The 14,845-nt window shown below is 37.6% G+C and overlaps 1 long non-coding RNA gene across 6 annotated transcripts in view; it reads left to right on the forward strand.

The window, feature by feature from the left end:
* The window catches only part of LOC116325609, a 60,262-nt gene that overhangs the window by 12,226 nt on the left and 33,191 nt on the right, over window positions 1-14,845 (forward strand). The window lies entirely within an intron of this gene.

Raw genomic sequence — 14,845 nt, forward strand, 5'->3', positions numbered from 1 at the left:
ACTAATGCATCACTGAAAATATTTGAAATGAATAAAGCTCATGCTTTCCAGGAGAAGAGAGAGAGACATTACAAACACTCCATTTGACATTGACACAATGGCGCCTCTGCTCAATGCAAATACTGTTATTCTCCCCCAACTAACCAACCCCCCCCATTTCTTCTTTTGATGGAAGAGTCGCAGAGGAGAAAATCTCCTGCACTCAGTGCAAACTAATGAGACATATTAATGACATTAGACACTTAATTCAATGCATGTATAATTCATAATAATTGATTGCTCTGGTTTGACAGAGTACCTTTTGTGAGAAAAATTATCCTATTAAGCCAGGTTTAATCCAAATCTAAGCTGTCACAACACCCAGCTCTTATTGCATCTCGCACTGTTAATTGTCATAAGCATTTCAGATTGATTCCCTGTGTGTTGGACAGAGGTGGAGCTTTCATTCATGATTTTCACTGATGCAAAATAGGTATGTTCCTTAAAATGATTTTTTTGTAGCTAAAGGGCCATAGAAGCAAATTAAATTTTCAAGATAAATATTTTCATACTGAGAAATTTATTTGAAATATCACCTTCATTTCTTATTCTTCTTTGCTCTCTCTCCAGCTAGAATGATGTCGATTGAGTTGCCGGTATTCTCAGACCCCTTAAAACAGTGCCATGATACAACCAGTCACTAACAGTTTAATATTATAGTGTTGTACACAGCATAGTATCTCATGAACATAGTTTTATACTTGGCCATTGAGTTGCTCAACATTAGACTGTTTTATAATACTTCTATATTTACTATTTTCAAGGCTTTCAAATATAGGTTTCACGTGTGTAAAAATAAAAATGAGGTTACTTGTCCTGCTCGTTCACTCTCTAAACAAACAAACAACTACTTGTATCTTATTAGTCAACCATGGGAAAACTTGTCTACTTCAAGCTGTCACCAGTGGGCATTACTCTTGAAGATCTGCACCACTTTTATGTTGTTTGATAATCAATTTATCATCAAAGCCACATGTGCATGGGAACAGGAAATGGGTGTTGAGTTTACAAAGGAGCAGTGTGACCTGTGAATGTCTGCCACATATAATTTAATCCGTTACACTTGGTAGAGGGGAGCCTAACGTGATTTGTGCTAATTTTGTGTTTTGCACTGGTATTACTGGTCAGTTTGATTTATTTCTGCAAACCATTTTAAATATTTTTTTAATAAAACAGATGCATATTTTCCCCAAAAGAGTTGATACATAATAGGTATGAAATACGTTACTCATTGGGCAATCCTGGATTGAATCAGCTGTTCAGCTTTGTCATTATCTTAATGCTACCTAATACTACTCATGGGTTCGTAGGGGTAGGAATTATCTACAAGACTCCACTGTAATAAGTTGCTGTTACAACTAGAAGAGCTTTTGACTAAATCCCCCATTATTGTGATGTCTTTTAAACAAGCAATTTGTGTGTGTGGGTTTTGTAAGTAAATAAGTTTAATGATGTTTTTATTTCAGAGGCTCAGTAATGAATTCTGATTTTAACACAATGGCTTAGCGGTTAGTGTTGTTCCAGCAGCAAGAAGGTGAGTGTGAATCTTATCGCCATCTCTATTACACCCATATTTGTGTGACTTTCCACCTGCTTCTTCACTTTGTTCTTACAGTTTAAATGACTCAAAGATTAGCGTTTGTTTGTGTTGACCTTGTGATAAATGCCTGACTTATCAAACGTGGTTCTACTCCTTCCCTAACCCCATCACATACTTTTTATACTCCAGAAGATACTATGTTGCCATTATTAAAGAGATTATTATTATAGGTTGGATGAGGTGTTTGAAGGGTTAGTGTTGGATCAAAGGTGGGTGAGCAGGTGTATTGTTCTAAAAATATGAACTCTTCTGTTCTGTTCTTTTTGCAATAAAAGTCAAGAAAGGTTTTTATCTGATTTCATGCGTAGATGATAGAAAATGGATTTCTTAATCACATGTGTTTGATTGAAGGTACCCTGGGTGTTCAGCATTAATCAGAGTCTATTGTTGTGAAATAACTGGTTAGATCCTGACCTTTGACCTCTGTTTTATAAACATACACAAAGGTTGTCAGGAATTATAGGGCTGTCGGCTCATTCATACGGATGAAAGGTAATAGATGCTCATCTGTGGACATAAATGCAATTGTATGTTCAACCTACACAGCGGCAACAACATGTTTTGGCATATTATTTCATTCACCAGCAGTTTACATGTTCTGACATCTGAAATCGTGTATGTAAGAACAAAATGTAGGGTGTCTGACATCTCTGTATATAGGCGACCTCATGCAATTCAAATGAATTTATTGTCTTCACATGATAAAGATTTCACAGCAAAGTATTTCCGTCATGAAATCTATGCGGGTGACAGTGATGCTTGTGGCTCTAAGGACTTTTCAGGGTGTCTGAAAAGCATTGTTGCATAGCATTCTAACCAAGCAGGGGATTTTGATAAATAAGAATTGAATTTAGTTCCAGCTGTGACATGTTGATTGATCAAAAAGCTCATGGCTAAGGCCTCCCTCCTCTCCCGTCTTATTTATCCTTTGTCAAATGGTTTTAAAATCAATACTAGCCTTGTACACAACCTTTTCTGCTGCGGGCACTCAGGGAGGGGGGAAAAGAGAAGGAAAAAGAAAAACACCTGCTCTCTTGGTGATTGTTACTAATTTTTCCTGTCAAACATTTGAACACAGAATAATTATTTTCTGTGTGGTTTCAGGGCATAACAGATTATTGTACAATCCATTTAGATAACTTCTGAGCGAGGCTGGAAAATGAAATTGCCTCAAACCACACAAGTCAAGCTAGGGAGGTGATCTATCAGACACTGGAAAGAATAACCCAACTTAGAGATGCTATAGTCTTGGATGAGGTGAATTGTTCATGGTGTAGTAAAGAAAGCGGGTCCCTTACCACAGTCTTAGGTGTTCCCATGGGATATTTGGATCTGTCACATTCACTTTGTGAGATATAACAACTTGTGTTGTTGTTGTCTCATATCCATATGGCATCTACATAAATGTAACTACTGTCACAATGTCTATATTATTCAAAGACTTTATTTTTGATCATATAAAAAGCAAATAAATGTTTTATTCTTATTTTGGAACATGGCCATAAGTGGATTAGTGAAGAATTGGTATAAAGTCTTAAGATGGCACAAAAATAAAGAAATAATAACTAAATACATTGATATAAAATATTTTATAAATAATAATTAAAAATGCTGTCAATTAATTTATTCACATTCATCAGTTCATTAATATTAGAAAAAAAATAGTTCTTTTTATCCATGGTTTCAAATCAGATAGACAGAAAAGATGATCACCTGTGTCATCAGTGTGGGTGTTGTTTAATGGCAGATTGATTATAGATTAAGATTACTATTATTATTATAGATTAAGATAGATTATTGATTAGATTAAGCCCAAATATCCTTTAGTGTACCTTTAGTGGTGAATTCAGAGTTAAATGGTTTTGTGTTTGTTAGGAAGTCTGAAAGAGACATTGGCATATGCATGTATATTGGCATCCTATGGCAAAATGCTCCTTCATGTAGCACACATATTTTTGTGAGTACAAACAAAGAAGAAAACCAGTTTGTTGTACATTTTTTAAAGACTTGTTAAGGATTTTGCAGTCTGGTCATATTTTGTTTGTCAAATAAACAAACTGCTGTATTTGAGTGTAATCTTAATGTAAGAAGTTTTTCTACAACTGATAACCAAGAGATGGTAGGCTCTTGACTTTATTCCTTTGACTGTCATGCTAAGAAGTTGTGCAAAAGGGCCTTTATCTTTAAGATTTGCACATATAAATGCCAGAAACACAAATGAACATGATATGTCTAAATGCCATTATGTTGTGTGTGCATGTACAAGTAAGACCCTGTGTGGCACTGAGAGGAACATTTCTAGTTCTTGATTTATATTCAACTTAATTTGTTGACTTTATTGTCAGCTGTTCTGCCTCTATGTAAAAACAAAGATGAGAACCACTTTTCAATAGCATCCCTCTGCCAGACCCGATAAGTAACTGACCCCACTGTTTATAAAAAGAAAAGGACATTTATGAGCTTTTTACAAGATGTTTGAATCAAACAGAGCGACTTGTCTCAAATTTTAATGAGTTTATTGAAATTAAAGTGGAGACCACTCCATGATATTACCATTAACCTGTCTATGGCTTATTCTACAGCTCTAAGCCAAGCACAGATTGTACATTTTCCTCTTCACTCCCCCCTAGGCTACAGCTATAGAGAACTAAAGGAGTGTTTATCAGACGGGGGACTCTGCCCTCAAGCAAGGCCCTGCAGTGAGACAGGAGACACATCATAACATTGTCTGTCAAATGATTTGTGGTGTGCTCCGTGTATAAGAGCTTTTAAAGGCATTTCTCTATTCATTTTTTGAGCTAATGGAAACTCAGACAGCTCCATCCTCCTTAAACAATGGGTCAAAGAAATGTAACAGATGTAGTTTGTGAAATAGTTTGTTCAGGTGTAAAGGAACAGAGTTACTCAGAGAAACAGATGTAAATGTAGGCTAACTATGGAGTCTCTGTGTGACACATAAGGTAGGATGAGTTTCTGGCCGTCTCAGTGTAGAAATTTAAAATAAAGGGGGGAAAGGATTTAAACTCGGTTATTTGGACAGCTGGGGACATTTTTTTTTCTCTGAAATATCAATCGTGTGTAGCCATTAGTGAGGAAGCTCCAGGAAGTGGCTCTCTGTACACTGCACAATTAGTTAGGATGGAGGGCAGGCTGAGCCAAACCTTGTTATGCCTCAGTCATCTCATGTAATTATTATTGTTTTGGAAATCCATTAAAGTCCAGATGATGGAGTTGAAGAATTTGTTTGAGAGAGGTTGAGTTCTGGTTGTGGTTTAAGCAATTGGTCTTAGAGAAATTCAGGTGTTCTGTGTTGTAGGTTGTATTACTTTTATTCTTTGAATGCAAACATTTCCTAGTTATATTTAAACAAAGATGAATAATTCATTGAAATGTTTCTGTTTGTAAGCTACTGTCAACCAACAAATTGGTCACTGGATTGGTCATATACTTTTCATACCTTTAAAACTTGAGCAGCAAGTTTAAATGATATATACTGGTTTATACTGATGGGGTACTGCATTGCTGTGCTGGTACTATGGGGCGCGTGACACACCCATGCTAAAAAACCCCCCCCAAAACAATATATACGATGTGAAAATAATTATGAGTGCAATAGTGACTGCTATTCTATGAGTCTCTCCTTATAATAGACTCTAACTTCACCGTCTTGGGGCCGTGATGGTAGCCCTGATTGTGCTCTGCAGCCTCAGTGGGCTTTGTGTATTGGTGCATGAAGCAGTTCTCCACCTGATGCAGATTGTGGTTAGAGTGGTCCTCCAACCTGTGACAGGGTCTGTTTTTACTCTGAGGAAAGACCTCTGGAGAGGCAGCCAAATTACACACAAAACCTCTGGGCAGAGTGACTTGGACCCATCCGTGGATGAACTTTCAAAATAAGAGAAAAAAGATATTTAGAATAGAAGAGATTTGAATAGAATAAACCTTTATTATCCCACGGATGAGAAATTTCGGTGTTACAGAGCTCTTACAGCAAGGGAAAATAACAAGGTGGTCCTATAAACATAAGCAACCGAAGTCCGTATATACAGGTATATACAAGTAACAATGTACAGAATATGTATAGAACAATTGAGAAAATTGTACAGAGATATGTATAAAATGTACAGTAAACAAACAAGCTGGTGAGTAAGATGACCAAAAGAATGTTAAGCTGCATTATAGAGTCTGACAGCTGCTGGTAAGAATGACCTGCGGTAGCGCTCCTTCCTACACTGTGTAGTTAACACACCTGGGCAGTTCAACCAGTTCATGTCTTTGGGAATCTCCTGGAGGTTTACAAATGGCATTGATATCAGCATGTGCACATGTGTGTTGTTGTTGTTTTGTTTTGTTCTTTTACCTAGCTGAGATTTGCACTTATGCACTATATTGAATATGAACTCGTAAAAATACGATCTGCTGTTATGACTAATCTTGAGGATTGCATGTTAAAAAAAGCTTACATATATGAATATTTCCGTTAGTTAATAGTTCAGTTAGTCTTAACCATCTAGCACCAGCCCGTGCCATCTTGTGTATGCTGGCCAGGTCACCACGCAACTGACTCTTTTGTCTCACAGATGGCCTATAGCTGGAGAAGGTATTCCTTATTTTGCTTTGTAGCCCTGGAGAGTTTGCACTGGGTGCCCATGAATCATTTCAGAGCATGATTCAGGTAATGGTTCGAGTGGCCTTCAAGCTCAATGTTGATCTTTCAGATATTAAAATGAGGGCTACTCTACCAGCAGCAGTCCAAAAAAGTGGAGTTGTTGTCCAGCTGTAGGATGAGTGACACACTGGAGAGGTGGCTGGATGATACACAGTGACTCGATTCTCAATTAAAATACCTAAAAACAATGTTTTCCCATCCACGCATCTTGTACTAAGGAAAGGTCGGATTTGTTGCAACGCTATTTGAAAACAGACAATGTGTAAGTTGGGGCTTTAACCTTGAATCATTGATATATCAAGAAAACCATAAGCATAGCTAATTAGGTGATTTTGAATTGAGCTAAATCTGCAGGGCAAATCTTTATTTAGATTATGGAAACTGTTTCAACCCCCCAAAAAACGTAGTGTTGTTTAGTGTTGTTTAGTCCTGAATGATATGTTATTACCTCTATATTTGGAGGCAAAAGACAGTAAAAGACAAACTCAGAACTCTATGGTAGTTTGAAGAAATTATTTGTTTAATTAGTTGAGTTGATTCCTCATTTGAAAGCCATTGATTATAGGGGATGTGCTGTCAGCATGCTCATTATTCCCTTCGGAGGATAAGAGTGCTTTGTCAAGATGCACGATGAGTCGATGATGTGTACCTCTTAGCAGTATGACATCTTCATCCATCATGGAAATTTTGGATCTCTCAATCTTCAGGCCCTCAGCTCTCAATCATAGCCCCCTCAGCTTCTGACAGGTAGCCACTGTAACATGCAGGAAGAGCTGCAGATGAGCTCTCCATTAATGAAAAAATAACATATCACACATTACAAATGGGTGCAAAGAAGTGAGAGCACTTCAGAAATGCTCAGATAATTAGACTGTCCGGCAGCAGATTGATGGATGCACTATAATTACCTTTGTGTTATTATTTCAGGGCCAGACAAAAAGGAAAAGCTGGTTTCTCTGCTTTGAGTTGCTCTGATTCATTAATCTCATTAATGTGTGGAATTAATATCATTTTATCAGACATTCCAGAGCTGCTGCTGGTGTGTGTGCTTAGAGCCATGATTCAGAACTGTCAGTGAGAGGGGATGCATCAATCTAACTCAACACACCGTTAACTCATCTGCCTTCAAGTCACAGGATAGGTGAGAAGTGTACACAGCAAATATGAGACTGTTTCCCGTTAGCACTCCTTTGTTTATTGTCAGAACTCTGGTTGGGTATAATATTTTACTCATTTTTATTCAGAGGAATAACAGTGGCTGATGTTCATCCCCTAGAGATTAATTCTTTACAAAATTGCAATGTAATTTAGACATTGCATCTGCTTCTAAAACAGGAATTATGACTACCACTCCCTGTATAGTCAAAAAGCTATATAGGGAGAATTTTGAATATCAGAAAATAAATTGTAAATATATTGTTAGAAAAACGTGTTAGAGGAAAATACATCTGGAACCTGCAGATATGCCATATTTAATTCACTTCTACTGACATTCCAATAACAAACCTTCTTTAATTAGACACAGATTAGACAACAATGAATTTGAGTTGACTACAAGGTCAAAGACAAATATTGTAATAAGTAACTTATATTGATTATCTCTACATACAAGCATACAGATCAAAATTAGAGATAATTTTGTGTCTTTTCATATTTGGCTGTTGCACGGTGCTCAGGAATTTTACACTAGGAGTTGACTAACAGACCAACCAACAGCCTTTGTTAAATGTAGCAGTAGGACAGAACAATGGTAAAGGACATAGACCCCAACAGCATCATATCCTATCACCCTGCAGGTGGTTCAGTTTGTCGATGGGAGGAAATGGGATCTTTACACCCAATTTGAGGTGAAGTGACTCAGAGTTTACATGTAGGATATCCCGTGACCCTGGCGTAATGACTTCCAGACTGCAGGTGGTCCTGCTCTTGTGTGGCAGTGATAGGACTCCATAAACAGACTTAATCACATTCCTCTAGCACACTGTCTCTCTCTCTGCCTCTCTCTTTCTGCCTTTTTTATCTCGTGCTTGGCCACTCATGTCATCTTACTCCACTTTGCCTGGACGCTAGGTACCTTCTTTAAAGCACACAAATCTGTACATACAGTTGTCCATTTTCTGCAACCTGACTGTCCATTTTGTGGCAAACATTTGTACAGTAGCCTACACACAAATAAATCAATGTAGGAGAAGACATGGTGGCTTATATCTGTCTTATACAGTTACAATATTTTGCAAAAGGCTTTAGACACTAAATTTGGAATGCTTTTACAAATGATGTCGTGAATGCCTTCTATTAATTAAATCCCCAAAAAACAATACCAATTACTCTACATACACTTCAGTTATACATGATACTTAGCAGGTGTAGGTCAGTTGTGTATTTCTGTAAATGAATTTCAGATCGATCAGATACATCCTTAGTTGCTCTGCTTGGATAAGAATCCAAATATTTAAAGTATCTAAAACTTTTGCACATTATTATATATAGTACTGTAATTTAACTCTTTCATATGTGCACCATGTGAGGAAAGCTTATCCGGCTGCTGAGGAGGGTTGTGGTAAGTCTGACACAGTCTTGTAGAAAAAAAAAAATCATGGTAAGTAGTGTGAGCCATCACAGAAAACAGCTGTTCTCGCATCCTTTCTCTTTTTAATGGCACTTCCATGGCATCCCATAGGTTCTCCGGGATTGGATACAACAACCACCCCTTTCCAAGTACAAACGCGGTTTGTGTTTAATTGTTTTCAGATTTTTTTTTTCCTTTCCCCCCACCCATTGAAGCCTTTTCCAGGTCTTAATAACTGAGTGGTTTTGGCGGGCTGAGTCAAAGTCAAAACTCCATGAACAGAAGTGGGTCTGCCAGCTTTGAACAAATTCCAGCAGGCAGGGTATGGCCCAAATGGAAGTACCTTGTGAAAGAGAATACTCATTAACTGATTGGTACACAAAAATCTAAACAAGACTAAAACCTTAATAAGATATTCAGATGCTATTTTTCAGATGGCTTATATAGTACATTCAGACATTCACGTATTTATTAGATCATTATAATACACATAAATAATTATCAGTTACATTAACAACTAAAAGCAAGTGTTAAAACCTAACAGCAGAAAGAAAAAATTATAATAATAGTGGTGTAATAATACTGCTTATGATATACTGTAGGTAGGTACATATTATACTGGCTTGTAACATAACAATGACAATACTACAAATAATTGCAGATGTGTAGATGCACATTTAAATTTAAAAAGAGCACCATATAAAAATTTTAATCTTGGTTAATCTTAACTAAAAATACTTAACTTTTCAATAAATTAACTTGTAGTGGGATCTATTTTTGCCTGTTATGTTATTCTAGACACTCTGTAGCAACTTCCTCTAGCTATAAACTGGAACTACTGTATAGCTCATATACACTGAAAAATGTTGACGTTTTTACCACCTGGTTCTACATGTAGATGGAAAGATTGCAGTGGAAATAATTTTACCGGCAGCTGATGATAGGTGAAATACAAACAGCTCAAGTTGACCAGTCACAGCTCTTGAGGCTCTAACTTAAATATTTGCATGTTTATTTTAGATTACATTTTAGGTTTTATGTGACTTTCACCAAACCTAGAAAGGCTATGCAGAATGGTATATACTTAGAAACCTTTTTTTTAAGTGCACATCTATTTTTAAAGCACTAGAATAGTTATTCCTACATGAACGAATTGAATGAAAGGAAGAAATCAGCCTTCCCCTGAAAGATCTAACAATTCTGTAACATCCTTAGTGTGACTAAGCTTAGCTTTGTTACCCACTGAAGCAAAATTATATCATCCTACAGATGCTAAGGAGTGGAGAGTAAACTTGTTCTTAGTAAACCTGTCCTGCGCGGACAGCACACTGTCTTGTTCAAGTTTGGGATGTTGTTGATGTAAGAGAGTTAAGCTATTGAGGCATGCCTCAGAAAGATTATCATAGGTCGGGGGCGGCGTGGGCAGTAGGAACCCACGAAATCTGCCATCCAGGCCCTAATTGGAGGTCATTAATCATGTGAGGCCGTCCTGCAGTGAACAGCCCTGTGTTTCTTTTTGCCGTTTGGCCATCATTGAGAAGTCTCCTGCATAGACGAAGAAGTCAAACTGGAAACAGTTTGGTCATACTCACACTTTTGGCAGGAGCTGCTGTGCACAGACTTTAACATAACTGTTAGAGTTTCACAAGATGGGACACTTGTATTAATAATACTGGTCAGGGTCATCTTAATCCAGAAAATTGTTATAACTTTAAACTGTACATGTTCAGTTGTGCAGGATTTTTTGTTTCTCGCACTCGTGTTTTTTTTTGTTTGTTTGTTTTTTAGTAGCTGCTTCATTATACCTAAAAAGCAAATGAAATATTAGTTGTTGACACAGCATCTGAAGGGATAAAATATTTTTCTTGTAAAGCATAAGACATACAAAGCATAAGAATGCATTATGAAGAAATCATTGGCAACATTAAGACAAATACAATAAACAAGTATTCCTTAAATTTATAGCTAAAGAAAAGGGGCAACATATATCACATGGATGCAGGTGTGTGTGTGTGTGTGTGTGTGTGTGTGTGTGTGTGTGTGTGTGTGTGTGTGTTACAGGATAGTTCCTTTATATTTTGCTTGCAAAAGGAGAGCTTTGAGGGGTGGTTTGTTGAAAACAAGCTTTGATGAGTTCATTTGCAAGTCAAATATACCATATAGTGACTATAATATAGTGATTTTAAGTGAAGTAGTGCAAAAATGCAGAGATGGCTAATAATTTCTCTCAATTTATTTATGTGTAGAAAGCACTATCTGTTTAATTGCTGTAAAAGTGCAATGTAAAAAAATACATCAAGTTAAAAGTTGCATATGTGCTAAGTGCTTTGCTGGATCTGATAGTGCATTAGAATCAGAGAGCATAGAAGTAAGAACCTCACAACGCTGCACTCCCACTTGAATAATATGTTTTATTTCCTATTACATCCAATTATTCTGGCTCACCAGTGCCAGTTTAAACTCGTTGATATGAATTAGAAGCAGGAGTATATTTGAAAGCTAGAAATCATGAACCCCCCTTCCACCAACTATTGATTGGAGTAGCATAAAATCCATAGCGGCTGATTTGTGAACCATTAAGTTTTGAACCCAAAGCTCATAATGTTCATATTCACAGCTTTACTCTGTGCTGATGAGAGTGAGGGTGGGATAAAGAGGCAGGGGGTTAGGGTGTTAGATGCTGAGGGGTTAGAGGCAGGCTGTTTGAGAATGAGGGAAAAGCGTTGGAGGGATTGAAGATCATTAAACAAATCAATTCAGTTCTATCTGGAAGATTGCCCACACATGCAATAAAAAAGACAGAAGACCACAGGGGGAACAATTTGTTATTATCATATTTACAAGTCTGTTTCTAATTCATCTTTTAATTTACTGACGAAGTTTAAAAAGGAAGAGGTTCTTATCATGCCTGTCTGTTGATGAAATAGAGGCAGAAGGAAACAAAAAGGAGAAAAATGTAAAACAAAGATATTTAATATTATTTTTGTGAATTTTAACACAAGGAAATTAAGCGTTTTCACATTTTAAGTTTTAAAAAGCCAACAGAAATTTATAGTATTTCATAAAGGTAAAAGTAAAAGTGTGTTCATAACCAAGTTCAAGAATTTAACGAAAATACCACCCCAGGTTTTCTTTAGTTTTGTGTTGTTTTCCTTTCACGTCAGCCTCGGTAGAATCTGGAAATATTGTGGTTTTGAATAAGCAGTACTGTTGTACCCTGGCCTCTACGTTAAGATGTATTTCCTAGCTACATAACTCGTGCCTTGTCCTGGTCCTTCTGGTCAGCCAGAGGTCACACAGCTGCCTCACTGATATTTCTTTGCTGCCTGTATTTAGGCGCCATCAGACTGAAAATTAAAGATTCCACATACGACACAGCTGTCATGCAAGCTAAATATGACCCTGTCAGTAAGAAAAAAATGTCAGTGACAAAATTCTGAAGTGCAATTAAGTGATAATTATCCATTTCTAAAATAAGGAGTCATTATGCCAAAGGTGTCAAAAAAGTCATGAGGAGACATTAATCACAGTCTTCATCACACTTTCTCAGGTACACATATGTTTCTCTCTTAACCAGCACCTTAACACCATGTGCAATTACAAGCTGTGATGGGCCACAAGGGAAACACTAATATGTTTTTTCATACAAATTTTGATTTCATCTTACTTCGAGCTAAAAAGAAAAATGCGTCTCTAACTCCAAACGTGGTCACGCAACAGTGGAGCCATTTACTCTGCAGGTAAATTAGAAAGCCACCTCTGTTTTATATTCAGATGTGTATTTTTGAAGGATTCTTGACTTTCATTATTTATCATTTATTAATTAAAGATTAAAAAAACTTGGGTTTTTTTTGTGATTTACTGTTTCAAATCTATTTTGACAAACGAGCCACATGGAAGAAGACCTTGTGCTTTCATTTTAGTGTAATGAAAATTACCAATGAAATTGTAGGGACTTTTACAACTTCTGTTGTCCACTTTGTAGTCTGCCATTGCAAAGAGATCATTTTCCATTACAAGGTTAACTCGACTGTAAATTTAACACTAGTAACAACAAGTACAAGCACATAATTAAATATGATTTCTATCATAGATCCCTGTATTGCCAGCCTCCTGCTTTTTGAAACAGCGTTTTCTGTTTTCTGCATTGTAATCAGAGTAACAGCATAATTGTTATACCCATGGGAGATTATTGCTATCAGCTTTGCCTCAGGACCCTCTATACGATGAGCAACATCCCTTAAGGAATCTCGAAAAGCTGCCTGATCTGCACGATATATTTTCCCAGCTTCTTCCAAGATGTGTTGAGTGGCATCCTAATCAAAAATCAATGTGCCCACTTGAGTAGGCCCACAAGGCTTCTGTAGTGCGTTATGTAATCTGATAATATCAATCATAACTGTGTTAGAGGCAATCCATCTGACTTTCACGGGACTGGGGTCAGTGAGTAGGGGGAAGGCCGGGTGAGCGAGCCTTGGCCTCCCATGCCATCAATTACCACTTATTATAGAGAGGCTTACTCTGCCAGAGAGCTATGTACCCCCCCACCATAAATAATATTAACAGGGCCAGCCTCATCAATCAATACCATCACAGTTGTATTGCTCCAGCCTAAATGGCGGCTTCCATGGTCTTCCAGCCTCAATCAATGACCGTGGCTCCTACAGACTAGCACATGAGGGTAAATCTAGCTCTGTTTGAGCCCAGGGGTCTTCAGCCTGCCTTCTCCTGCTACTACAGCATTTTTTCCCTTCTGGGTCTATCTCTGTCTCACTTCCCTCATGTTGGGTACCCAACCATCACAAAATCTGAGGCTGCTGCTAAACATTGCCAGTGCTGCAGTTTCTGCCAAGCTCTAGCAAGCTGGCTTGTTAACAGTATGAAACATACTCAGAGGAAGTGTCAGAAAAGTGTCTGAAAGACTGATTATGTAGAATTAACGAGTCACTTAATGATTCCACTCCCTCCAGTCTCCACCTCCTTCCACTTTTCTGTGTGATTTCCTGCAGTAAGGGATGTGGTGCGAAGAAGAGCATTTTAAGTGCTTAAAAACTCATAGCCAGTGAAAGCAGGATGGTGCAGGGTCAGGGTGGTGCGAAGTAACACTTCAACAGCTCTGAAACAGCTGTCACAGATAAAACTATGTGATTCCATTTTTTTCACCACCTTAACTACAAATTTATGGAGTGTTTGTGTAGCTACAGGCAAGATACCAGGATGGGCAACATCAGTTCAGAAGGGTGGGGTGGTATTAAGAGCATAATTACGGAAGCAAATAATTAGCGAGTAGAGTGCAAAGCAAGACTAATTAGCCTCATCATGTGCCTGTGACCTTAGCTCTCACGAATCATTCCCTGCTCGCTGCCATAAGAGAATCATTCACCCAGGCACTCCGTGCCCAGCAACCAGCGAGAGACCATAAGTGGCTTCGACAACCTTTGACTTGTGACAGTTATTTCGGTGGCTACACCACATTTATCAGCGTGAGATATAAAAGCACTTTAGCTACATCTGCAATTCATCTGTAATTGTGTCGTTATGTAATATTTGTATGCATGTGTGGGATACAGATGCTTTCTGGAAGTGAAACAGAAAGCAAATAAAACCCTAACTAACTCAACTCCTGGGTGCTGGGGAGGAGAAAGAAAGAGAGAGAATGTAACAATGGGTGGGCTCTCCTCTTAGGACCTACAAAAGTCTTAAACAAAACCAGAAAAAGGAAGTAAGGAGAGAACCAGCAGAGTGGTTGGGGGTCATCAAAGTATCTTAGTATCACTAAAATATTTGAGTCAAGTATATCAGCCACATAGGATAGGATAGATAGGCTTAAGCCTGTCAATAAAAGATGTTTTAGTTGACTTGTCTGGATAAGATTTGGAGCTATGTCATTCTACTCTTCACTTTCTTGCATGGTTTTAGCATTTAAGACTAATAAATAATGTTGCCAAAGAAAAATCACGAGGACCAG

The sequence above is a fragment of the Oreochromis aureus genome, linkage group 1, assembly GCF_013358895.1.
Source record: "Oreochromis aureus strain Israel breed Guangdong linkage group 1, ZZ_aureus, whole genome shotgun sequence".
In the NCBI taxonomy this organism is placed as follows: domain Eukaryota; kingdom Metazoa; phylum Chordata; class Actinopteri; order Cichliformes; family Cichlidae; genus Oreochromis; species Oreochromis aureus.